Source organism: Bos indicus, chromosome 19, assembly GCF_029378745.1.
Source record: "Bos indicus isolate NIAB-ARS_2022 breed Sahiwal x Tharparkar chromosome 19, NIAB-ARS_B.indTharparkar_mat_pri_1.0, whole genome shotgun sequence".
Classification (NCBI taxonomy): Eukaryota; Metazoa; Chordata; class Mammalia; order Artiodactyla; family Bovidae; genus Bos; species Bos indicus.
In genome coordinates, this window is record NC_091778.1 from 19,805,391 (window position 1) to 19,831,487 (window position 26,097).

A 26,097-nucleotide genomic window follows, 5' to 3' on the forward strand; every position below is an offset into this window, starting at 1 on the left:
ACAACAAGCAATGAGAAGCCCTCAAATTAGAAGGTAGCCCCAACTCACTGCAACTGGGGAAAAGCCCACACAGCCAGGCAGACCCAGCACAGCCAAAAATAAATTAATAAACATAAAAAACCAAAATAAAAACAAATGAGCATGATTATGTTTTTTTTAAAGAAAAGAATCCACCTTCCAATGCAAGGGGTGAGGGTTCAATCCCTGGTGGGGGAACTGAGATCCTACAAGCCCATAAATATTATTTAAAAAAACAAAAACAGGAAAAGAGCTCTCTCAACATTACCTGGTGTTAACATTAGTCAAACAACTGATGCCAACCAACATGAGCCAAGTGAACAGAGAACAACATGAATCATACCAGAGTTGGGCAGGGGGCAAGCGTCAGGTCCAGTAGTTCTCAGGCTGGGTTCCTTGAAACCCTCAGGGTTCTATGGAGACCTTGCAAAAGCGGGGTGAGGGTGTGCTCTACATAAGTAATAGGAATAACTCCACTTCTATCTGCTTTCCGTGAAGGCTTCCACAGGAAATTGCACGCGGACAAGGTGTGCCATGGCTTAGAAGGTGTTTCAAATCACTAGTGAAACCACTCATTTCCAAACAAGGAGACAAGCCCAGAGGTGGGAAATGGCTTCTCCTCTCACAGTTCACAGCAGAGCTGGGATTAGCGCCGGGCTCCTGACTCTGTCTAGGGCTCTCCAAGACGAACATCAGTCATCAACCAGGACTGTCAAACTGGTCAAACCTGGTCACACATTGGACTCTATTTCTGTCCAAACACCGTATCACCAGCTACTGCTCTGTGTGGAAAAAAGCCCTGCACGCTGCTGTCTCAGACTTCACCCACCCCTAGCACTTGTCTTCCCTTGATTCCAAAGTCATCACCCCAAGTATTAAACAAGTCTCAGCTTTCTGGGACTTCCCTGGCGGTCCAGTGGCTAAGCCTCTGTTCCTCCATTGCAGGGGGCACGGGTTCGATCCTGGGTTGGGGAAACTAAGATCCCACATGCTGCAGGGTGTGGCCAAACACATGCACACAAAACAGAGTCTCAGCTTTCCATTCCAGGGGACAATTTCAACCTTTGATAACATCAGCAGTGGCTTCAGAAAGAGAAACAGGTACTAAGGAAGTAGGTGGGATCATGGGATTACAGAGGCCTCTTAACCCCGAGGGAAAGACCTTCCCACTCCCCGACTGCTCCAGTGAGGGCCTGTCCAAGGGTCTGTGCTGCACAGGGAAGAAGAGGCACCCGGGACCACCCCTTGCTCTGGGAGCTGCGGTTCGGACAGCACATCACTTCCTATCCTACCTAGCCCAGGAGCAGGTCTTGGACCAGGTGTGTGCCCCGGAAACAGGAGCCTCCTCCTACTGGCAAATACCTCAGTGCTGGTGTCTGTCCTTTGGCTTGGATGCCTTAGCAATCTGCCCCAGGGCCTGCGGTCCTGTGTGGTACCTGGCTGATATCTATGCAGTTGGGCTGGGACCAGGTCCTATGGACTCTGGACACGGGCTGAGTGTTAGAAGGCTAGGCTCTATTTTTGTCAACCTGTGCTCATGTAAACAATGGGTTTTCTTACTCATGCAAACCCAGTAAGCAGGGAAAATGGTCAGAGAACCTGCCTTCCCTCTGACTCAACCAGTCCTCTAAGAGGAGGTGGTGGTGAGTGAGGGGGAAATGGAACTTGGACTGGGAGAGGGCAAGGAGGGAAAACTTCCCTGTCCTTTACTCTCTGTAAAGTCAGGTGACTGCAAACCCTTAAGAGCATAAACAACTCTCTTCTGTTTCAAATGCCTCCCCTGACCCTCCCTACCTCCTCCCAGACCTGGCAGCCCACGTCTCTGATTTTTAGGAGTGGATAGTAAAGCCACTGGTGGCTCAGAGGTTAAAGCATCCGCCTCCAATGCGGGAGACCTGGGTTCGATCCCTGGGTTGGGAAGATCCCCTGGAGAAGGAAATGGTAACCCACTCCAGTATTCTTGCCATGGAGAATCCCATGGACAGAGAATCCTGGTAGGCTACAGTCCATGGGGTTGCAGAGAGTCGACTTCACTATACTATAGTAAAGCCGCAGTTCCAAAATCGCCTGTGCACTGGACTCACTTGGGAGCCTAAAAAAGGTCAATGCCCAAGATTTCCCTGGTGCCGCAGTGGATAAGAATCTGCCACAGGTTGGATTCCTGGTCCAGGAAGATTCCTCATGCCTTGGAGCTACTGATGCCGTGCTCAAGGGCCTGCCTGCCACAGTCACTAAGTGTGCTGCGATCAGTGCCCCAAGAGCCTGTGCTTGGCAACAAGAGCAGCCACTTCAGTGAGAGTCTGTGCACTCCAAGGAGAGCAGCCCCACTCGCTGCAACTAGAGAAAGCCTGCACACAGCAAAAAAGACCCAGCGCAGCCCCCAAAATTAAAAAAAAAAAAATGCCCAGGTTATATCAGATAGCAACCAAAACAATGGCTTGGATGGGAACCGGGAGTCAGCTGTTTTTAAAGATGCCCCAGGTGACTGCAATGTAACAAAGTTTGGGAACTACTTTGCCAAAGGCTTGTGACTATAGTGGGAGCTGGAGCGATCGCAGGCGCAGGCATCATTCATTCATTTCGTCATTCACTCACACATCTTCTATGAGCCAGACCCTTTTCCTCGTGCTGGAGACACAGCTGTGATCCACAGTCTCAGTTCCTGTGGCCCCTGCTTTCAGGTGGGGAGAGTCAGACAAAATTCAATGAACGGATGATAATGTGTGACATGTACTATGAAGGAAATGAAGGAAACCAAAGCAGGACAGAGACTTTGGGGGTAGAGGACTATTTTCACCCTGGATTTAGACACTGACTTTTGCTTCAGGGAAGAGCAGCTGGGCCCCCGCCCACTGTCCTGGACTTTATCCTGCCGTCTGGGTAAAAAACAGCTTTCCCTGGACATTCCGCAAGGTCCTGCCTTTGGCCCCTCACAGGGCTCGCTGCTTAAGTCTTTCCCTTAAGCTATTTCTTTAGGTGGGGCCTGGCATCTCTTCTGAAGTTCCTGAGATGGAATCTGAAAGGAGAGAAACAAGGAAATGAGAAAGATGTTTTCCAAGATCCAGATGCCCTCCTCCTAGCTCGTGTCAGCTCTGAGCTCTGAAGAGACACCCTCTGCCCTAGTGAGTGCCTCGGCCAGGGGCTCTGCAACCAGAGAGAGACCACTTCCCCTGCAGCTTATTATTAATAGCAGCTAGTAGTCACGTACAGATGTGAGAGTTGGATGATAAAGAAGGCTGAGCGCTAAAGAATTGATGCCTTTGAACTGTGGTGCTGGAGAAGACTCTTGAGAGTCCCTTGGACTGCAAGGAGATCAAACTAGTCAATCCTAAAGGAAATGAACCCTGAATATTCATTGGAAGGACTGATCCTGAAGCTGAAGCCCAACAATTTGGCCACCTGATGCAAAGAACTGATTCCTTGGAAAAGACCCTGATGCTGGGAAAGATTGAGGGCAGGAGGAGAAGGGGACGACAGAGCATGAGATGGTTGGATGGCATCACCGATTCAATGGACATGAGTTTGAGTAAACTCCGGGAGTTGCTGATGAACAGGAAGGCCTGGCGTGCTGCAGTCCATGGGGTCGCAGAGTTGGACACGACTGAGTGACTGAACAGCAATAGCTAACTATTGGACATCCACTGTATGCCTGTCATTTCATTTCTTCTCATTTATTTTACTCCAGTCATCTTGTGTGATAGATGTTCTGCACCTAGATTACAGATGAGGAAACTGAGGCTTGAAAGGGTTAGTGCTTAGCCAGGGTGGCAGAACCAAGATGCACACTCAGATCTGTGGGCCCATGTCCAGGACTCCCAGCTGCCTCTCTTACTGCAAAACCAGTTTATTGGCAGCAACTGAATGGTCTGAAATCACCAGAAACTAGGTAATAAGGATGACAAAAGACTGTGAGCAAGTCAGGTCCCCTGCCCTTCTCCATCATTCTTGGGGCAGCATCCACTGTCCAACTCAACATTACTTTAATCAGTTGCAGCTCTTACCTGGCTTCTGTGATGTGTCCCTATGCACCTTGTGATATGTCCTGGAAAGCCTCTTGCCCTTGAAGGTGAGATATCCTCCCTGTCTGGCTGACCACATGAGAGTGGAGAGCTAGCCACCCTTCTGGTGGGAACTTGACTGCTGCCTCCTGCCCCAGAGACAAGCCCAAGGAGATGAGCCCTGATTTTTCCCTGGGTGCTACTGGATGAGAGAAGAAGGATGGGGCCAGGGCTCTAGGGAGAGAGAGAAGGAAGAAATATTTGTTGCTTTCAAAAATGTATTTTGCAGAGCCCCCATCGCACTGTGAAAGCATAAAAAGGGCTTTGTGGTTCAATCAGCGGGCAAAACTCTTGGCTCCTCCTTGGAGATGTCACAGAGCATGTCAGGGGAGAGCGCCTGGGGGTTTCTTAAGGCTGTCCAGCTTTGGACAGAACCCCTTCTCACTGAACTAACAACAAAAGGACTTGGTGTTGTAAGGAACATACTTGGGAAAACAATGCATCAGGCTCCTGGCACGCTCACACTCAGACACACAAACACACACAACAACAGGATGTTAGTGTCTTCATTTTAAAGATAAGAATAGCAAACATCTACAAAGTACTTGCTATGCGCCAGGCTCTGTTCTAAGTGCCTCACATGATATGCATTCATCTAACTTTCACAACAATCTGGTGAGGCAGGTATTATCCCCATTCTACAGATGGGGAAACTGAGGCTTAACGAGGCTACTCAAAGACATAAAGCCTACAAATGGAGAGCCAGAATTCAAACCCAGGGAGCTGACCCCAGAGACAGTGCACCAAAACAAAAGGAGGCTCAGATTTGTAACATCACTTCCTCAAAGCAATCACAGTGGAGCCAAGATCATTTATTCATCCAGTCACTAGTTATTCAAACATTCACTGAGCAGAAACCACAGGCCAGCCACCTGGAAATATAAGAAGGGGACGCAGAGTCCAGGGCTCACTGGTGTCAGAGCTGGACACCCAGGGCTGAGAGCTAAGGCAGGGGGGTTCCCTGCCAGGCACTAGCGCGGGTGCACACTCGTGTGAGCTGTGTGTGTGAATCCCCAGAGAGGCCCTCCACTTGAGATGCTGGGGTCCAAACACTACCTGGGCTGCTGTGTCCTTGAGCTGCAGTTTCTGTATATGATGGGGTCCCATTCCGGCTCTTTTCACTCCAAGCCCGGGCTCCTTTCTCAGCTCCCACAGCTTAGCATCCGAGCTGCCCTCTCTGCTGGGTCACCCACCCCAACCCTCCCCAGAGTCGTTCTGGAGGCAGCCTGCCCAGAACAGCTGCTCTCCAACAAGGTGGGGCCCCAGGCCCGCTGAGGCCCCCTCACACGGGCACGACCCCTTCTTCACAGCCCTGAGTCCTCCTTGCACCTCTGCTCTCAGCAGCAATTCAGACATGCCCCAGGAACGCTCTAGGCTGGAGGCCATTCATCTCAGGAATTCAGCCGCTGCTGAGGAACATGACTTTGAGACAAGCCTGGGAGTGGATGAACGTCACCTTACATCTTTTTTTTCAGGGCAGAAGGACATATCCTTAAGGGCTTGTAATTCCACTCGGAGAACACAGTCCCCCACAATTGTCTCCTCCATTATCTGGAGATGAGAAAACACCCCAAACCCACAACAAACAAGCCGGCCGGTAAGCGACAAAAGAAGGGCTGCGGGTTCTGCAGGATGAGAGGCCCGGAGCAGGGCTGGGAGCCGCGGGCGGCAGGCAGGGAGGTTTGGTGGGGTGGGGCAGGGCCAGGGCGCACTGGGACCCACCCAGGCAGGCTGGGCCCGGCTGCCCCTGAATAAACAAGCTCATCTGGAGCTGGGAGCCAGCCTCCCTCTCAGACACACACACCTCGTTTGTGGCTTCTCTTCCAGGGCTGGGCTCGGCAACGGGAAGCCAAAGGCCCTGGCCCCAGGACACTGAGCCAGTGTTCCTCCCACTTAGGGGAAAACCACAGCCCGGGCGGGCAGACGGAAGGGGCTGCTGTGTCCAGGTACAGACGTGGGAGGGGCCTGGCCCAGAGGAGGCCCTCGCAAGGGAGGGAGAGAGGGAATGCTCCCTGCGCCCGGAAAAAGAAACCTTTCTTCTAGGCCCAGCCTCCTGCCGTCTCACTCAACCACAGGACCACATTCACCACTGGCCAGCTAGGTTCGAACCCCAGCTCTGCTTCAAGCAGATAGCTGGTGTTCAAGTCGATTCCTGCCAGCCTCTCATCACATTTTCGTTAACCAATCAATCCCTGACCTGGTTTTCCGCACGTTTAAAGACACGTTATTTGATGGATGGTGTTGATTCATTACCATTGAACTCACAGCCCTGTGTGCGTGTCGGGTAAATTTGCTTTAGTCGTCTCCGACTCTTTACGACCCCATGGACTGTAGCCCGACAGGCTCCTCTGTCCATGGGGATGCTCCAGACAAGAACACCAGAGTGAGTTGCTGTGCCCTCCTCCAGGGAATCTTCCCAACCCAGGGATTGAACCCTTATCTCTTATGTCTCCTGCATTGGCAGGTGAGTTCTTTCCAGTAGCGCCACCTATAACTCATGCTTGAACAAAGTTTATGCACCACGCATTTTCTCCATGAGGCATATCACAGCCTTCCCACACTCTGGAACACAAGGAGAACTTCAGTCCTACATGTGGGGGTCATTTTTAAACAGCAAAAGCTGGCCCCGCCCCCACAAAAAAAAAAAAAACAAAACACTGCAACAACATGGCTTGAAAAAAACAAGGGACACTTGTTTGCAGAACGAGTTGAAAGTGAAGACCTCAGCTGGGCAACTCCAATTGTCATCTCTGAGCATGTCTGCTGATGAGCACGAAAATGCTGCAGGTGTTGATTTGGGGATTACAAATACATTTTAGCAAGTCTGCAACTACAGAGTCTGTAAGATATGAGGATGGACTGGGTCTGTGCTATAGGGTGACTGAGGGATGGAGAGGGAGGTGGGTGTTAAGTGAAATAACTCTCGAAGAACACTTAGAGGTGTGGGCCAGCGGCACGGTGGCTAATGCGTGTGATCACTAAGGGTACTTAGCACAGCGATAGCGCCACATCTGTCTGTAGTGTTACTACCTCTATTACCTGCTGAACAGGTAATCCATACCTTTGTTGCTCCCTCTGCTTGGAATGTCATTCGTTGCACTTTCTCCAGCTCAGGAAGCCCAGAGGCCAGGGTTTCAAGTTAGTTTGGGGCTGGGTTTGAATCACACCTTCACTGCTGGCCAGCTGGGAGCCCTCAGGCTAAGTCGGGTCTCCTCCTTGCCATGGAGCACTGCTTCCCCTTGCTCACCTGCAGCTGATGATTGCCTAACAGAAGCAACCAGAAGAGACCCTGCTCCTGATCCCTCCATGGGTCCGCACACCCACCTGTGCAGGTCCCTCTTGCCTTCGATCTGCTGCAATGCCTGGTTCACAGAGGGACCCTTCTCAAATCCTTCTCTTTGTCCCTGCAACCACCCCCAACCCCAGACACTCCTTGTATCATCAGTGTCCCCTTTGAAATGTCTTTATCTCCATATGAGATTATGCCCTGGCTTTGAAAATCCCTCCCGAAGCTCCACAGGGCAGAAATGAATAAACCAGAGCCACATGGGTCCTCACCTCACCGTAGTACTTGACCCCATGGGACCTATCTCCTTCACCTTGTCAGCCTGGTTTCCTAGCATGCCTGCCTTCCTGGTTTCCTCCCCAGGACCAACTTCTCCTTTTCCCGGGGCTCCCAAAGGTTTATGTCCAGCTTGGACCTCTCCCCCGAGGTCCCGACTGTCCGTGGAGGAAGTTTACTGAGGGACGAGTTAGGGGTCGACCCAGAGAGGGCACGAGGGAAGCAGGATGGAGCAGAGGGAGAGGTGAATAGTAAAACAGTTGTAACGAAGCCTCACCTGACCCTGCAGGTGCTTTGGAGCTGGGATGGCTCCTCAGTGTTGTCTCCAGAAGACGCCAGGGAAGGGACTTCCCTGGTGATCCAGTGGCTAAGACTCCATGCTCCCAGTGTAGGGGGCCCAGGTTCAATCCTTGGTCAGGGAACCAGATCCCACATGCCGAAACTAAAGATCCTGCCAACTGCAACGAAGATGCAAGACGGAAGATCTTGCGTACCTCAACTAAGACCCGGCACAGCCAAAGAAGTCAACAAAGCTTCAACAACGACAACAAAAACGTGTTGAGCACCTAACAGAGTGGGGGGCTCACTGTAGGTGCTTAAGGGGTGCTAGTCCCCATCCTACCCCACCCCAGACTACCTGCTTCCTTCCAGTGGGTCATGAGAGCTACGTTTCATCCATTCCCCCCTTCTGCTATGCCTGTCAATCTGAGGGAGAAGCTTATTCCCCTACTGTGGTTTTCTGAACCCAGTCCTCGGGCTCCTCCTTCCCTACTTGTTTTTTTGAACTCTGAGCTTTGTCTTAACGGTTTGAGTGCATCTTGTGCCTCACATGGTGAGCACCTCCAAGCCTCCAAGGTAACAAGTAACAAAGCATCAGTAGCCCCTGAAGGAATACGAGTGGGTAGACCAGAAAGCCAGGACAGGGCTGGCCATGGGAACTGGGTCTGTGGAGTTGTACTGATGACGCAGGTACATGAGAACGTCAGGAAGGCTTTCCAAGTCTGCAAGGCTGACTGCTCTTGGAGTCTGATATCCCAGGGAGGTCACAGCTGCTTTTGGTAGTAGCGGAAGTCTGACCTCTGAGAAGGTCATGAGGTCCCATGAGCCTACAAGGGCATCTGTGCATCTATGCCAACCACGTGGTGTAGCTGAAAGAGCTGGGATGGTAGAGGTTTGAATCCCAGCTCTACCACCGGGTTCATATATATCAGCTAAGGAAGACCTCTCCCACTTGAGCTCCATTCTCTCATCTCAGAGCTGTCAAGGAGATCGAACAAGATAACCTTGGTTTAGCTTCTAGCTGGGCCTTGGTCACTGTGCCAGTTTCCCTTCCAGATGGACATGCATAAATCAGAGTAATAAGAATTCATTCCTTCTTTTCATGTCTCAAGAGAGAACTTTCTTTACATTCCAAGTCAAATGATTTCATTTTTCTCTCCTTTAAAGATCACCCTTGTGGCTCAGCCGGTAAAGAATCCGCCTGCAATGTGGGAGACCTGGACTCGATCCCCGGGTTGGGAAGATCTCCTGGAGAAGGGAAAGGCTACCCACTCCAGTACTCTGGCCTGGAGAATTCCACGAACTGTATAGTCCATGGGGTCACAAAGAGCTGGACCCGACTGAGCGACTTCCACTCACTCAGAGATCACCTGACACGCCTTCAACGTCTCATACAGTCACCATCCCATTCGGAACCGCCTATCTGTGTGATTAACTGGGGCTTCCCTGGCGGCACTAGTGGGTAAAGAACCTGCCTGCCAATGTAGGAGACATAAGAGACACAGGTTCCATCCCTAGGTCGGGAAGATCCCCTGGAGGAGGGCATGGCAACCCACTCCAGTATTCTTGTCTGGAGAATCCCATGAACAGAGGAGCGCGGTGGACTACAGTCCACGGGGTTGCAAAGAGTCTAACACGACTGAAGAGACTTGAGCATACACTCATGCACGTGATTAACTGATGTCTTGGTTACCTCTCCCAGACTGAAAGTGTTTTGACCCCAGACCTCAACACTGCGGCCAGCCCACCGCGAACACTATTAGGTGAGCTAATAGCATATCTTCAGCACTAAGTGTGGGGCTACAGGAGTTAACACTGCACACACCTAATGCTCAAGACAACCCTGAGAGCCAGTAAGATTAAAAATTAACACTTACGAGGGCCTCACGCTGTGCCAGGCACTGTTCTAGGAGCTCTACACATATTAGCTCACTCGATCCTTCACAGTCCCACCAGGTAGATGTGTACACGCGAAGCGAGTACAGCTTAAATGTCTAAGATCCTCACGTGCTCTGGAGGGGCCCTGCCAGTTGTTCAGGCAGTCACGTGCTCTGTAAAATTTGCACAAGGAAGCTACAACAAGATCCTTAAGGATGACTCCATACAGTCTAAGAGCTTGAGGTCTCACAAAATCTGGATGCTCCAGAGCAGAGGCGCTACTTTTCCCATTTCACAGATGAGAAAACTGAGGCTCAAAACCATTACATAACCTGCCCAAGGACATTCAGAGGCAGGATCTGGATGCAGGCCTGCCTCCCAAGCCCTTCCACTCTTCTGCAGACCTCTCGAGTCTAAGAAACAAAGCCCCAAACAGTAGTGACATGTGTCTGCCCAAGGCACCTTGGCATCTATGGGATCTGAGCAGAGGGAGGAGGGAAGGAGGAAGGAAAGGAGGGAAGGAGAAGCTCTGATCAGAAGGGCCCCAAGTCCAGAGCCCTGGGCCCCTGCATTTGGCAGCAGAATCCTGGTTAATCCAACCGTCTCCTTCACACACCCCCTTGTGACCCAAATCCACTGTTGCCTTTCCAACTTCTGCGAGCACTGAGCACAAACCGCCATGAACCAGGCCAGTTCACCCCAAATAAACCTGCTCTCCGGCCCCTTCCCCTTCCTGGGCCCCTCCACCCGTGCGCCAGGGCCCAGCCCATCTCGAATGCCAGGCTGAGGCAAACAAGAGCTGGCACACTCTGCCCTTGAGGGCAGCCCTCCCCTGGCTGCTTTGCAAAGGGCCGGTTTCAGCTGCCCGGGCATTCAGTTACCTTCATTAGAATGGGCCCTGAGAGCTGGCCGGGCCCTGACCGCTCAGGGTAGATTCTATCCCAGCGGGGATGAAAGAAGAGCAAAGGAGCCGTAATGGAGCCACCGAGAGGGAGAGGGGTGGGCGGCGGAAAGAGCGGGCGAGGCGCCTGCCAGGCCCTCCACAGGCTTGAATGGCCCCTCTCTATTGCTGAGGCCTCAGGACAACCAGAGAGGTACTTCGAGGCCATTTCTGAAGGTGGGCACCAGCCAGATGCTAGACCAAACTTCCCAATTCCAGCGGTACCACTCAGATGAGAATGAAGTCAGAGGAGGACTATGGGGTGGTGGGCAGTGGGATAGAGGGGCGCTGTGAGGTCCTTTCCAAACATCAGAAGGCTCGAGGCAGAGATTCGGTTTAAGGACATCTGGACTTTACTTTCCGATTGGCTGCACTCTGTGGCATGTGAGATCTTAGTTCCCCGACCAGGGATCGAACCTGCAGCCCCTTCATTGGAACCGTGGAGTCTTAACCACTGGACCACCAGGGAAGTTCTTAACTCCACTTTCTTTCCCAGACAAGAAAGTGGCACCAGGGCCAGAAGAGCTGATGCTTGAAAGCGTGCTGTTAGACCAAAGTGCAGAGGTTGGAAGTGCAGTTTCTATCAGAAATTGAAAGTAAGCTTTCAACTGAGTATAAGTGGGTGTTGCCATAACAAAAATTGAGGTTTCGATATTGAGGGGGGCAGCAGCCTCTGTCCCAATAAGGGAATTCTAGGGCAAAGGTGGCTCTGTCCGGGGCTAAAAGAACTGATAACCAAGCCTAACCCGAGGTGTGCAATGAGGGGCTGGAGGGGTGGGGAAGGGGGTGTTTTTCCTGGCCAATCTGTAACCCACCACCAGAGCTGCAGGTGGCTGGCAGGGCTGGGGAGGCTGTGGACACCCAGGCAGCTATTGTGTAGGACAAAGATTGAAACCCCAACCAACTCTGCTGCATAATGGCTATGTGACCTTAGGACAGTTTCTTAACCTCTCTCAGCATAATTTACCCAGCCTGTAAAAGGGGCATAAACAGCGACATTTCTACGGACTTTATTATGTGCCAGAGACAAGGCTAAGCACTTTATTTGTACAAACTCATTGAATCCTCACAACACCTCAGGAGGGAAGCTTCACTTCCTCAACCTCCAGGTGAGGAAACAGAGGCACCAGCGGATGAAGAAACGTGTTGAGGACCCACAACTAGGGGCTTCCCTGGTGGTCTAGTGGTTAAGACTTCACCCTCCAATGCAGGGGGTGCAGGCTCAGTCCCTGGTCAGGGAGCTAAGATTCCCATTTGTCTGTCTGCCACAAAACCAGAATATTAACAACAGAAGCAATGCTATAACAAATTCAATAATGACCTAAAAAACTAAATGAATGAAAGGACCCACAACTAGAAGTGGCAGATGTGGGATTCGATCCCAGGCTGCCTGGATCCAGGGTGCATGTATTTATCCATGACAGGACCCTGTCTCTGTCCCCTTCCCCTGGGACCTACCCTTGGCAGCTGAGCCACACAGGTGGTGTCCTTCTGTGATTTGGGGTTGGGATTTTGATGCCCAAGAGGAGCGAGGAGGCCCAGAGCTCAGGTCTGGGGCTTTGGGACCAAGGGGCAGAGTCCACACCAGTGATTCCAAACTTTGATCAGAAGAGCTTGCTAAGGATGCAGATCCCTAAGTCCACCCCAGCTCCTGAGTCATGCACTGGGGCCCAAGACTCTGCATTTCCCACCGAAACACTGGCTAGGGGGTGAGGTCTCTGGAGCACAACCCTAATTCCTCCCTGGCTGCAGCCATCATAGGAGGCAGGGGAATGACCTCCCGACCCAGAGCCAGGAGAACTAGGATCCAGCCCAGCCCCACTCACAGCTGGGGAAGTCCAGGGCCGCAGATGGTCTGTCTCCCCATCTCTAAGATGAAGCATCATATGAGACAGCCTCCAGGGGCCCTGCCCTCTGAGATGCTGTAACTCTGAGCCTGTGCAGCCCTGGCTGAGAAGATCTAAACCCGCCCACCCTACCCCGCTCCTCTGCTCTTGGTAACGAGGCTGCAGAGCTGACGTTTCCTTTTGATTCTGGGCTCCCAGAGGGAGGAATAAAAATAACCATGACAGTGACAGCTGCTCAGTCGTGAGTGGGCCCATGCAGTGGGAAGCGTGGCACAAACCGTGGCCAGCTTCTGCTTGATGAGCCCCGGGAGGCTGGGGAGACCCCCACGCAGGGAGCACAGGTCTCCCCGAAGCCACCAAACACACACGTGGGGGACGGCAGTTGAGCCCGTGTGTCTGGCAGAGGAGAAGAACGGTATGCGCCTTTGGCCCTGGGTCCCAGAGGTCCAGGGTGTGCTGCTGGGGACCGAGACTGGTGTTCCCAAAACCCCCGGGGCCACGCCAAGTGATGCTGAGCCCTCAGCCACCCCAACTCTCTCTGGTGCCCACCCTGCCAGGCCCGGCCTGCAGCTCTGTCCCCTTCATCCCACTCAACCCCAACACTCCCTGAAGCCAGGAAGTACTGTTGTGCCAGTTTACAGATGAGGAAACTGAGGGCCGAGACGCCGCCGGGTGTGAGGCAGCACAGCTGACAGGTGGCAGGGCTGGGGCTCCCGCCTGGAGTCCGCTGCTCTCCGTGAACCTGAGGGCCTCCCAGTGTGTGTTCATCACACAAGAGGACGAGGTCCCAGGGCGTTAACCCAGCGGGTCCCAACTTCTCTGGCACCAGCGACCGGTTTCGTGGAAGATGATTTTTCCACGGACGGGGGCAGGGAAGGAGGGATGGTTTCAGGATGAGTCCAGCGCATTACATTTATTATGCTCTTTGCTTCTATTATTATCACATCAGCTCCACCTCAGACCATCAGGCATTACTAGATCCCGCAGGCTGGGGACCCCTAGGTTAATACGTCCAGCTTTGGTGGATTTACCTTTCTTGGCTTCAGGGTTGGTTGGCTGCAGTCCTGGGCCAACAGCCAGCAAAGCAAGATCAGAGCTGAAGCGGGCTTACTGATCAGTACCTAGCCGAGGTTTTGTTTAGAGGACTGAGGGGTAGAGCTAGCACCTCTGAATGCCAGGGAAGGAAGTGTTGGGTCCAGCTTTGCAGCCAGTCAGCTCTGGGACCCTAAGATGGTGCCTTGCTCCCCCCCTGAGGTGGGTCCAAGGCCTTCACTGCTTCCCTGCACATTTCCAAGGCGATATCCCAGACCCTGTCTGCTGTGCACCCATCCACGCACCGGCCAGGGCCGCCCGAACTTGTGCCCTTCATCTCACCAAGTCCTACTTACACAAGCAATAACACAGCTTAGGGGTCCATTGATAAGACTGCGAACCGCGATTTCCCAAACTTCTCTGCACATTAAAATCACCTGAAGAGCATTACAAACTCTTCACATCCAGGACTTCCCTGGTGGTGCAGTGGATAAGAATCCACCTGCCAATGCAGGGGACATGGGTTCAATCCCTGGTCCAGGAAGACCCCACATCCCACACGCTAGGAGCAACTATGCCTGTGTGCCACAACTACCGAGTCCGCTGCTGCAACTGCTGAGGCCACGTGCTGCAATTAATGAAGCCGCACACCTGGAGCCTGTGCTCTGCAACAAGAGAAACCACCGCAATGAGAAGCCTGCGCACTGCAACGAAGAGTAGCCACTTCTTGTCACAGCTGAAGGAAGCCTGTGCAGAGCAACAAAGACCCAATGTAGCCAAAAATAAATAAATACAGAAATAAATAAAAAAAAAAACAAAAAAACTCTCTGCATCAGGCCAAACATTAAGCCAGTGAAATCCAGACCTGGGCGTGGGACCCAGGTATCAGCACAGCTTAAATTCCCCAGGTGATTCCAAGCTCAATCGCAGGGACCCTCAGGTGCACATCTCAGACTTCGGGGGAGCACGTGAATGAGCCACCTGGACTCTTACTAAAACGCAGCTTCTGTCCCAGCCGGTCTGGGTTCAGTCTCAGAGTCTGCACAGTCCTCAGAGACAGGCACCTGTGTACCCTCCCCGGACCACACTCTGAACAGGAAGGACCTGGAGTCTGGGTGACAGCGGTCCCCACAGCGTGTTCCTGAGGGGAGGACAGGGTCCCCAGACAAGTCTTGTCAGCCTCTTTGACAGTCCCGAGGGAAAGCACCACGTCAAACTGAGGAGTCTGACACCCATTTCTTTATTTTCTTGCTGCATGTGGGATCTCGGTTCCCTGACCAGGAATAGAATCTGCGCCCCCTGCATTTGAAGCACAGAGTCTTAACCACGGGGTCAGCAGTGACACACCCCATCGATTTCCGACTGGCTGTTTGGCTCATGGCGTTGCCAGGCTTCCTAGTCGTGGTTCTTATCTGTGCATCTTAGGGGTCGGCTGAGGGGTCTTTGGGGAGGATGGAGGTGTGGATGGCGTTTGACCTGAGTCAAGGCTTGTGTGTGGGGAGGGGGCTTTCTGTCTCACCCGCACACCTGCTCCTCTGTGGCAAATGGCCTTAAGGTACTTATCGGACAGGTGGGGATGGGGAGCTGGGGGCGGGGAGCCGGGAGGCTGGGGATGGTGGGGCTGTGAGGTGGGTGAGAGGGCCGCCAGGGGTAACCCTGGCTGCAGTGGGTGGAGGTCTGTGGGCAGTGAGCGTCTGTGGCGGGGTGTGGGTAGGGAACCATGGGTGCGGGGCTCTTGGGTGGTGGGCTGTGGAAGGTGAGGGCTTAGCACGCCACCCAGCCAGGTTTACAGCAGAGTTGTTCTCTACTAGTCATGTGTGATCACTCCTGTGAAGTGATACCAAAAAAAATACAATTTTGTTTCCATGAAAAAACAGTCCTGGAGAGAAAGCCACCTGCTAGTCATGGAAAGCGAGAAAAAAATAAAGCGGTCCAAGAACTTCCTGGTTCTTTGCCAGACAATAGAAGTGAAGTCGTAATATTTATAGCTATCCGTGTTTCCAGGGCTCCACTCGCTGTCAGGCTCCACAACCAAAGCCTCGGGCTCCGACTCCATCTCCCTGAATCTTCACAAGTCTGAGGAAGAGTGTACCAGGCTGTGCCCATTTCACAGACAAGGAAACTGAGGTTCTGAGACATGACAGGATGTACCCAAAGTCTCACTAGGAATGGGACGAGCTGGGATTCAGACCCTGGTCTTTCTGACCCCAAAGTCCAGGCTCTCAAGGCAAAGTTGTGTGCCTCCTCTCACAGACAGCAGACACTGCTCACTTACCACAAGGCCGGGTCCTGAATTTAGCATTTTAAATGTTGTGTTTTTCCTTTTTAAGCAATGACAACAATGCAGGCTTGGTGAACCAGGACACCAAATATGAGTGTCCAACGTGCTTACTTCTGCACTAGACCCAAAGACTACTTTTTCAGTGGACTCCAAACCCGAACTTGAAGTGCCCCACCCCAGACCCCACGTCGGTATTAGCACACTGATCCAGCCCAGCCCCACCTGAGCCTATGCTGGGAGGCAGCCGGGCCATCCATCTTGCCCAGAATTTCCTCCTTCCATCAGGGGCACCTGAGAGGCCTGGGAGAGACTGGAAAGATGGAAAGAGCACTGCGGCCATCAGCAACTTCTGGTCCACGCTGGGCCCTTCCGTCCCGAGCCCTGCCCTGTACCTGGCACCATGCAGGCTCTTGGAACCCCCAGAAGGTGCAGTGAAGTGCCAACCCCTCCTCTGCCTAGAACAACAGAGGAGCCTGGCTGGGACAGAAGGACCCCACCATCAGACAGAGGTGTGAGGGCCATGGCGGAGGGGGAGGCTGCTTCTGGTCGGTGGGGGTGGGGAAAGAGGGCTGGGAAAGGTTCTGGGGTGGCAGCTGAGCAGTCCCCTAAATGCTTAGGGCTGCTGACAGAGCATTAGGGAATCCTAGGGAAGAGAACAGCAGAGGCAAAGCCTGGGAGTCAGGAGGGCAGGCAATGTTCGAAAAATACGGGGTAAGTCAATCTAACACAAGCAGGGAGGCTGCAGAAAGGTTTTGATCAAAATGACCAAACATTCACCAGGACCTAGGAGGTGCCAGACACCAGAACAGAGATGAGTGCCAGACAGCCTTTGGCCTCCCGAAGCTCAGAATCCAGTGATAAAGAAAACTACAACCCAAGCATCTTATCCTCATTTCACAAATGGAGATGCTGGCCCCAGAGAGGTTAAGTGATTTGCCCAAGACGATACAGCCCATCCATCTCAGAAGCAGAACTCCTCTCCCAGGGCCCTGCACAGCTGGAGGGCACCTGTAGACTGGCAGCTGGCTGAGTGGAGAAGGGGCTTGGAGAAGGATAGGACTGAAGAGCGGACACAGGGGACGGGGGCAGGAGCCACCAGTGGCCACCAGCTGCAGCCAGGACGTCAACAGACAGGCTGTTGCAACAGTCAGACAACCATGATGAGGCCCAGGCCCAGGACTACCATGTTCAGCTGCACAGGCTGTGCACCGCACAACTCCCAGATGTGCCATCCAGCCCCCTTCAAAGTTGTGTAGCACAGCGACCCTCCTAGGAGACAGAGGGTCCAGACTCGCACGTGATGGTGTACGCTGCCACCATCCTTGAGGTCCCCGAGTAAACAGCTGCTGACCAAACCCCACACTGTTATCACAAAGCCACATTCTGCTTCCTCTGGGGAAGCAGTGGCAGCCACACCCCAGACATGTTTCACACCACACTCTGGGCTACCCACAGGGCCAGTCAGTTCCGCATTTCTGTATCAAAGATGCTGATGCACGAAGGGTTCCCAGAGCAAAGAAGACTGGCATCGGCCTCCACCTCCGGCCCTAGAGATGCACGGAGCATCCTGAAGGCTCCCTGCAGCCGAGAAGGCAGCTCATTTTTATCAGACTCCCATGCAGAGGAACTCTTTTCTTTCTTTTTTTTTTGAGGGGGGGGAGCAGCCACGCTGGGTCTTTGTTGTAACACACAGGCTTCTCTCGTTGTGGCTCTTGGGCTCCAGAGGTCACAGGTTCAGTAGTTGTGGCACGTGGGCTTAGCTGCCCTGAGGCATATGGGATCTTGGTTCTCTCACCAGGAATGGAACCCACGTCCCCTGCATGGGAAGGTGGATTCTTAACCACTGGACCACCAGGGAAGTCCCGAGGAGCCCCTTTCTGAGAAGTACCTTTTAACAATCTCAGCACAGCGTCGCACGGGGAGGCTTGGCATGACCTGCCGCCTTCACCAACCAACCAAAAGGCTCTAGGACCCTCTATGGCGAGTGGTGCTAGTGGTAAAGAACCCAGCTGCCAATGCAGGAGACGCAGATTTGATCCCTGGGTCGGGAGCATCCCCTGGAGGAGGGCATGGCAACACATTCCAGTATTCTTACTTGGAAAATTCCATGGACAGAGGAGCCTGGCAGGCTACAGTCCATGGGTTGCAAAAGAATCAGACTCGACTGAGCACGAACGCTACTGATATTTCTGGTGTGCAGGTCAGAGGTCACTTCAGAGCTCCAAACACAGTAGAATGGCCGGGGGAATTCTGCCTCCTCTCCCCAGGCCCGGCCTAACCCCCATCCCCCAGACTTAGTTTCTTTTTTTTTTTTTTTTGAGTAAAAGATTGTCCTTCAGCAATGGAGATATTTCAGATGAGTTACCTTGGGTCCTAAGAAAACCTCTCTGGCCCTTTCTCCCAGACTGGGGTCAGGGAAGTGAGGAGAGGCCTGGGAAACTTGAGAAGCCTCAGGAAAAGTGGACACAGAGCTGGCTATCTGCACTACCGGGGGGCCAGACAGGTGCAGATTCAAGTTCTGGCTCTGCACACTGCAGTCCTGAGACCGTGGGCAAGCTACTTAATGTCGTCTGTGCCTCAGCTTCCTCACCAGTAAATTGGATGTAATGGTACCTCCTTGGCAGGGTTGGTCTGAGTAGACAGGAGGGGGTAGTGATGAGAGATTAGATAAGAAAAAAGCCTTTGCAGGTTTGACATTCCATCCCTCCTGCCCCAGCCCTGCCCTTGTGTCTGGTTCCTGGTGAGATCTGGGGCCAACTCGAAGTGATAGGAGAGATCAGAGGGCCAGAGAGAGATGGGCTGGAGAGAGACCAGAGAGAGAAGAAGCAGGGGAGAGAGAAAAGTCAGGGCATCCTGGCACAGACAGGACAGTTGAGAGGAGGGGTCCTGGCAGCAGGGCGGGGGCGCGCGCGGTTGCCTGGGGAAGGTCAGGCCCGCCAGCAGGCAAAAGGGGGCCCTGCCCGGCCCAGCTCCCACTCCTAGGGCCGCAGCCTTGCTGCTCCCTCTGGGTCTGTCTCCTTCCCCCACCTCCCCACCCTCTCCTCCACCTTGCCCCCCAGAGAGGGGGTGGGTGGGAATCAGCAGTGCTTGCCTGGAGTCAGGCGCCCTCTAGAGAAGGGGACGGGGGTGGGGGAGCTAGGGATCCCTCAGGAAAGGGGGCACGGGTCATGGCCCAGAGCTGGGGTCCCTCAGGGAGGGGGTAGGTGCAGCCTGCTTGTTTCAGCACTTCCAGAGAGGTGAGCTCCCAACTCCAGGAAGGCCCTCATTCAGCCAGTCAGTGAACACTAACCGAGGAACTCGCTCAGGCCCAGGACTGGGCAGGGCAGAGCAATCAGGGAGGCTGGACCCGGGCCCCGAGAGTACACAGTCTAGATGGAGGGAAACAGGAATCAATGGGGCCCACCCTCCAAATTGCCATTCTTGAACTGCTGGTCCCAATGACCAACAGAACAAAATGCTTGTTTACCAAACTCTGATGAAGCATCCCTTCTTCATCAAAGGGGAGCTGTGAACTGTGAACTCCAGCCACCCTTGCTGAGTCAGCAGGCAGCCCCTTCTCAACAGCTCTCCAAGCAGAGGCTGGCCTCAGATCCACCCCCGAGGGCCAAGCTGCCCTGTGGCCCCCCACCCCCCAGTGGTTCTTCCTCTGTTTATTCCTCCTGTAAAGAAATCTCCTCTTGCCTAACCCTTGCCTGAGACGCTTGCAGAGCTTCCTCAACATTGAGAGTTTCTTTTCGCCCTCCCTTGAAATAATCCTTTCAATTAGTCTCTTCTTACTGAATCCAAACTCATTTTTTTTTTGGGGGGGGGGACTCATTTTTTTGTTGTGGTTGACATCTGTAAAATTATTTACAATAAGACACTCATAGTAGTTGGGCTTAAAAAAATAAAGATAAGCCCTACAGAAAAAGCAGGTAAATAAGAAAATGAAAAGCTGATTCACCATTGGCTCTAAGTTTTCTAACTACCAAGACCGAAAAAAGGGAAAGCAAGTCTGTAGTTACAGCACAATTCTCATGATCTGATGCGAGAAGGAAATCAGTGCATCAGGAGAGACTTTTTCTCTGGTGCAAAATCCTAATACACACACACACACACACACACACAAAGATCAAATCATGAAAAATGTCAAACTGGATAAAGTTTCCAGGAACAATTTGAAGGAGGCTGAAGAAATATGCTGTTCAGCGTTGCCTTCCACTGAGCCAAGGGAATAAAAACAAAAATGCACGTCTATGAAGAGGTTTCTGCAAGAAGGTAAGATGAAACAGCGCTTTCTGACGTGGAACTGGATACCAGGAGTGGAAAGTCTAAAGGCATGAGGGTTAGTGTGTCCTCAGGAAAACGTTCTCCCATATCACTCTTCCAGGCTGAGCTCCTGCCTGTCAATTCAGGACCACACTCTTGGTGGAGGGAGGTATGATTCCTTCCAGGCCACAGCCGATGTTCACTGCAGCAGATAAAGGTCCTGACAAGCCTCTGCCTGGGTGCCAAACCCCTCACCCATCTCAGGGGTCTGTTCAGCCCAGATTAAAAATTTCCTTGAGGAAAGCAAGAAAATCCCAAGTTTCAGCACCAGAAAAAGCCCAGGCCAGAAGTGGTAAAGGCAGCCGTTCTAGATGGGTTCTGAATGGAGCCACAGCGTCAGTGTTGAGAAGATGCTCAGCTGCCCGGCCCCGTGGTCAAAGGAGCCCCCCTCTATCCAACCAGATGCAGCGAGTGTGTACACAGCAGGACTGATCTGGAAAGACTGATGCTGAAGCTCCAATACTTTGGCCACCTGATGCAAAGAGCCGACTCATTAGAAAAGATCCTGATGCCGGGAAAGATTGAGAGCAGGAGGAGAAGAGGGCAACAGAGAATGAGATGGTCGGATGGCATCATCGACTCAATGGACATGAGTCTGAGCAAGTTCTTGGAGATAGTGAAGGACAGGGAAGCCTGTCGGGCTGTAGTTCATGGGGTGGCAAAGACTTAGAGACTGAACAACCATAACAAATCAGGGGCTGGGCAAGGCTCTGAGGCAGGGACTTGTGCAGTGTCCCTCCTGCCCTTCCGTCCTGTGCTTTTTATCTGTCCTGTGCTGATAATCAGAGAAGCTTGGGGGAGAATCATCAGCTAACAGGGAGCCCCCACAGAGCCCACAGAAAGTTCCCTGAGAGTCAGACTTCCTGCAGTGTCTTGTATTCTGTTCAGTCATTTTTATTACCCTGGTCAGGAAAGGAAACATATGTTTATCCCTCATAAAATGTTTGTTTTTTTCCCTCAGGCTCAGTAGGTGTAGTTTTCAGGCCCTCAAGCCCTCACTACCCTGGGAGAAGGGTCTGACACAGGGGTGGGCCCAAGCCCCAGGGGCCGAATTTCTGGGATGCTAGTGTGGAAGGAAGTCAGCAACCCTGGGGCAAAAGACCTTCAAGTCTCCCAGTCTAGGCACTGTGAGCTCAGAGATTCCAGCATTTTCTAAGCACCTTACTGAGTGCTTTGCATGCATTCTCATTTCTTGTTTTTACAATAACCCTGTGTAGAAGACACCAATTTAGCTATGCAAGAAAGCGAGACTTGGGACTTCTCTGGTGGTCAAGTGGTTAAGAATCTGCCTGCCAATGCAGGGGACGTGGGTTCGATCCCTGCTCTGGGAAGATCCCACATGCCCTGGTCAATACATCCACGTGCCACCACTACTGAAGCCCACTGGAGCCTAGAGCCCGCACGCTACAACTCCTGAGACTGTGGCCCCGGAGCCCATGCTCTGCAGTGAGTGAGTAACCCCTCCAGTGCAGCCATAAACAAACAAATAAAAGAAACTGAGGCTCAGAGACGTTATGTAACTTGCTCAGGGTGGTCCACTAGTAAGCAACAGGGTCGGGATTCAAATCCAGGCCCCTCAGACCCCAAAGGCCACGCTCTTCCCAAGGTTAACTCAGCCCTCTGCCTCCGGGGCCGATCAAGCCTGCCCCAAGGCTGCCTCCAAGTGCAAGTCCGTGTGTGCTCAGCAGTGTCTGTCCCTTTGCGACCCTGTGAACTGTAGCCCACCAGGCTCCTCTGTCCATGGGATTCTCTAGGCAAGAGTACTGGAGCGGGTTGCCATTTCCTCCTCCAGGGGATCTTCCCCACCCAAGGATCGAACTGAAGCCAGCCAGAGCCAGTCGGAGCCGAAGCTCGGGAATCCCTCCATCGCCCGATTCTCAGCCTGGTCAGCTGTGCCGTCCTGCACCAGGGCAGCGAGCCGGGCCTGACCTCCCCCAAGACACAGAGCCCCCAGGAGTCTGCTTAAGGAAAGCAGCTCGGAGAGAAAAGAGAGCAGTGATGGAGCAGGCGGCTGAGCACAGCTCCCGGGAGAGCATGTCCTTTCTGCCACGGTAGCAGACACGTGGAGACGGACACCACGCACCTCTGCATGGGCGGAGGGGACGGCGACTGCTAGAAACAACACTTCCTGGCAGAGGGTGGGAGGGACAGAGGCAATGGAGGCACGTCCAGGCTCTTTCTTTCCACATTTCCCCATGGCACTGAAGGGAAGGGGGTGAGGTGTGGACCCAAAAGGTACCAAAAGCACGGTTGGTGTGGCCCCTCACCAGGACGGTCACCACCATGGGGGAGCTTGTAGGAGACGCACAGTTGGGTAACCCCAGAGCTGTGTGGATCAGAGTCTGCACTATCAAGCCCCCAGTGACTCATTAACATACATATTAGAGGTTCAGAGCCCCAGTGCAGAGGCAGAGAAAATGAGAGAAAGTGAAAGTGTTGGTCATTCAGTCATGTCCAAGTCTTTGCAAGTCCATGGACTGTAGCCCACCAGGCTCCTCTGTCCATGGAATTCTCCGGGCAAGAGTGGGTTGCCATTTCCTTCTCCAGGGGATCTTCCCAACTCAGGGATGGAACCTGGGTCTCCTGCATTGCAGGCAGAGTCTTTACTGTCTGAACCACCGGGGAAGCCCTATACACACTAGAGTTTCAGAGTCTAGGTGCTGTGGCAGAACAAACAGCCCTTTTTCAGTTCTTGCCTACGCCCACCCCTCTACCTCCCCTCGCTGCACCGGTGTGGTTTTTACACCCTTTGGCCTGGAGAGAGCGCCTCTCAATTGCTCCCGGGTGGGAGGAAACCGCCCGCCCCTCCCTGGCAGAGTTGACCTTGCACTGCTGAGATGCACCTGCCAGCTGCTCCTTGCCAGCACTGTGTTCCACGTGGAAGGCACAGCCCTCCACCCACGTGGAGGAGACACACAAGACCCAGACAGTTAAGATCGTGGCAAATGGTGCAGGACAAGCAGGGTGTTATGACAGGGACAGGGTGTAGAGGGCGTTCCTTGAGATGAGTGTGCAAGGAAGACTTCTCTGGAGAGGTGACACTTGTGCCGACACTTGAAGGACACAAGCGTGGTTGTGTAAAGACTAGAGGATGAGGGTTAGAGGTAGAAATAATAGCAAGGCAAAGGAAAGGAACTGGCTTCTGGGGTTTGAGGAACAGAAAACGGGCCAGTGTGGCTGGAACAGCGAGGATCGCGGGGAGGATGGGAGGGGAGCAGGTCAGAGGCTCAGGCAAAAGTGAAAGCTGCTAGGTCACAGTGAGAAGTCAGAGCTTAGGATCTGACCCTCAGATGACAAGTGGTCGGAACCTCTTCAGTGAGGGAGTTGTAGGACCTGATGTAAGAGTTTGGAAGGACACTCTGGCTGTGGTGTGGAGAAAGGCAAGTGACAATGCAGTGACAAGGTGGGGGGTGGTGTAATGCTCTGATAGGGTGTAATATGGAGGTGGAAAAAAGCGGTCACCTCGGGACATATCCTGGAAGTAAAACCCAGCAGGCCTTGTGGACAGGTGGCTATGGAAGGAAGGAGAGACAGTGGCCACGACTCAGTCCTTGATCTGAGTGATCAGGTGGGTGGCGGTGGCAGGTACTGAGACGGGGAAGGTTTTAGACGGCTGAGAGGATGGAGCAGGATCAGAGGGCTTAGTGCCAGACATGTGTGAAACACCCACTAGACATTAGCACAGGGGGCCCAGCATTTCCATACGAGTCTGGAGCCAAAGGCAAAATCAGTGGGGAGAGTGCTTTTGGGGGCTCGGAGGTGATGGTGCATAGAGAGCAGAAGTCTGGTAAATTATTCCAGATTAACCGAGTCTAAACAGACATGACGACTAAATGTAACACTTGGATCTGAGATCAAAAAGAAAAGCTATAAATACATTGGGAAGAAACTTTACTGGTGGTCCATTGGCTTAGACTCCACGTTCCCAATGCAGGGGACCTGGGTTCGACCCCTGGTCAGGGAACTAGATCCCACATGTCGCAATGGAGACTGAAGATCCTGGGTGCCACAACTAAGACCCAGCACAGCCAAACAAATTAAAAGAGAAGCAGCAGGCTTCATTGCAAGAAAAAAATAAATATGGAGTTTACGTTAGACACCCACGGCTGATGACTGTTGTGGTTATGGAGGAGGGTCTGAGGGAGGGTCAGGTGTTTAAGAATGAAGTGTCATAATGTCAGCAACTAGCTCTCAAACAGACAAGCCCCCCAGGCCCCCAAAAGTGTGTGCACAGAGACACGCAGATGCAGAGAAGGAAAACTGCCAACACGCTCACAATTGGTGAATGCAGGGCGCCGGATCTATGGGTTCTCACTGTACTGTTTGCTCACAACTTTGCAGAAAGTGGGAGGACAAGCACGTTTGCGGGTCTCTGTGAAGTCAATGTGATTGGCCCTCTGTTCTCGCATCTTCTGCGGGGCGCCCTGAGCTCTCAGAGGTTTTCAAAACTGGGTCGCAGATGAAGAACTCTTGCAATGAGAAACCCTCTACATGAGATTCTGTTTCGGCCCTGATGCATGGAGCCCGCCCTGCTCCCCATGGGTCCTCGCAGGCCTCTCTGCGGGAAACCAGTCACGGCTCACTGGCCACCAAGAATGTTCCCTGACCGGGGCCTGAGCACCCAGGCAACCCAGTTCTATGGGAGACGGATACCTCCCGCCAGGGCCCTGTGGTCCCGAACCACTCTCCCCAGAGGATACTTTTAGGAGGAGCACGTGAGAAGGGCAGCTGGCATCTGAACACTGGTGCTGTGCCAGGCACTGGCCATTTTCAAGGTATAAGACTTCTCCCCACCTCCACCCCCAGCCCCTGCATTCCATCCTCAGGGAAAGTACTGATGTGAACTGACGAGAATCCAGGATGCTGTACGGGTCACGGCTTCATGGAATCCCCTGAAGAGCTTTAGAAAGTGCTGACGCCTGGGTCTCACCCCGAGAGGTTCTGGGTCCATTGGTCTGAGGGACAGCTGGGCATCTGGAATTGTAAAAGCTTCCAGGGAATTCTAATATGCTGCAACATCGAGACTTCCTGATGTAGATCCTTGGTTTTCAACATCAAGTGTGCATTCTAATTACCTGGGGAGCTTTTAAAAACAGATGAGTGGATGCCTCCTCAGACTAAATGAATTAGAATCTCTGGGAGGAGGGACCAAAGTATTAGTATGTTTTGAAAGCATTCTGCATGACCCCAGGTGTTGCTGGTGGTAAAGAACCCTCCTGCCAATGCGGGAGACTCAGGTTTGATCCTTGGGTGGGGAAGATTCCCTGGAGAAGGAAATGGCAACCCACTCCAGTATTCTTGCCTGGAGAATCTCATGGACAGAGGAGCCTGGCAGGCTACAGTCCACGGGGTTGCAAAGAGTCTGACACGACTGGGCAGGCATGCAATGCATGACTCCAGCTTGAAGCCTGGCTTAAGAACTGTTTGTTTAGGCGGTGCTTTCTGAGCACTAGCACCCATCTTGATGCGACTGTATGCGTGAACTAACGTCTGTCCTTAAGTGATTGTGTATATGTGTGTTTTCCCAGTTATCTGTGTCATAAATTTACTTAACTCATCAGGGAGGGAACCAGCAGGCTGAGATAGCTTCAAAGGAGAACAGGAGAGATCAAAGTATGTACAGTCAATGAAAGAAACAATGCTTGAGGGGATTTCCTGATGGTCTAGCGGCTAAGAGCCTGTGCTCCCAATGCAGGGGTCATGGGTTCGATCCCTGGTCAGGGAACTAGATCCCACAAGCCGCAAGTAAGTGTTTGCATGCCGCAACTAAAGATCCCACATGCCGCAATGAAGATGGAAGATCCCCCGTGCCACAACTAAGACCTAATGCAGCCAAGTAAAGAAATCAAATGTATATATATTTTGTATATATATTATAATATATAACGAATATA

At 52.7% G+C, this 26,097-nt stretch overlaps 1 protein-coding gene across 4 annotated transcripts in view; it reads right to left on the reverse strand.

Moving 5' to 3' along the window:
* Positions 1–26,097, reverse strand: part of RAB11FIP4 (RAB11 family interacting protein 4) — a 107,476-nt gene that overhangs the window by 44,341 nt on the left and 37,038 nt on the right. The window lies entirely within an intron of this gene.